General features: G+C 41.8%; 1 protein-coding gene across 1 annotated transcript in view; it reads right to left on the reverse strand.

Moving 5' to 3' along the window:
• Window positions 1-335, reverse strand: part of LOC105307649 (olfactory receptor 7A17-like) — a 2,956-nt gene that overhangs the window by 144 nt on the left and 2,477 nt on the right. The window lies entirely within an intron of this gene.

Genomic DNA, 335 nt, shown 5'->3' on the forward strand with positions numbered 1-335 from the left:
GAAATAAGTTTACTAATCAGCTGCCTTTAAGGAGATTGGCTGTGATTATGCAGGTGAGACTAGTATAATCACCATGGTCTTTCAATGTGGACCAGGAAAGAAGAATAGCTGGAATCAGAGGGAGATTGGAAGATGCTACACTGCCGGCTTTGAAGGTGGAGAAAGCTCTTGAGCCAAGGAATGCTTGTGGCCATGAGAAACTAAAATAGGAGAGGAAACAAATTCTCTTCTGAAGCCTCGAGAAGATAACTGGCCTTGCAGACATCTCGATTTTAGTTCATCGAAACCCATGTCAAACTTTTGACCTCCAGAACTGTAGGTGAATAAATTTCTTT

This window comes from Pteropus vampyrus, unplaced genomic scaffold (genome assembly GCF_000151845.1).
Source record: "Pteropus vampyrus isolate Shadow unplaced genomic scaffold, Pvam_2.0 Scaffold507, whole genome shotgun sequence".
NCBI classification, from domain to species: domain Eukaryota; kingdom Metazoa; phylum Chordata; class Mammalia; order Chiroptera; family Pteropodidae; genus Pteropus; species Pteropus vampyrus.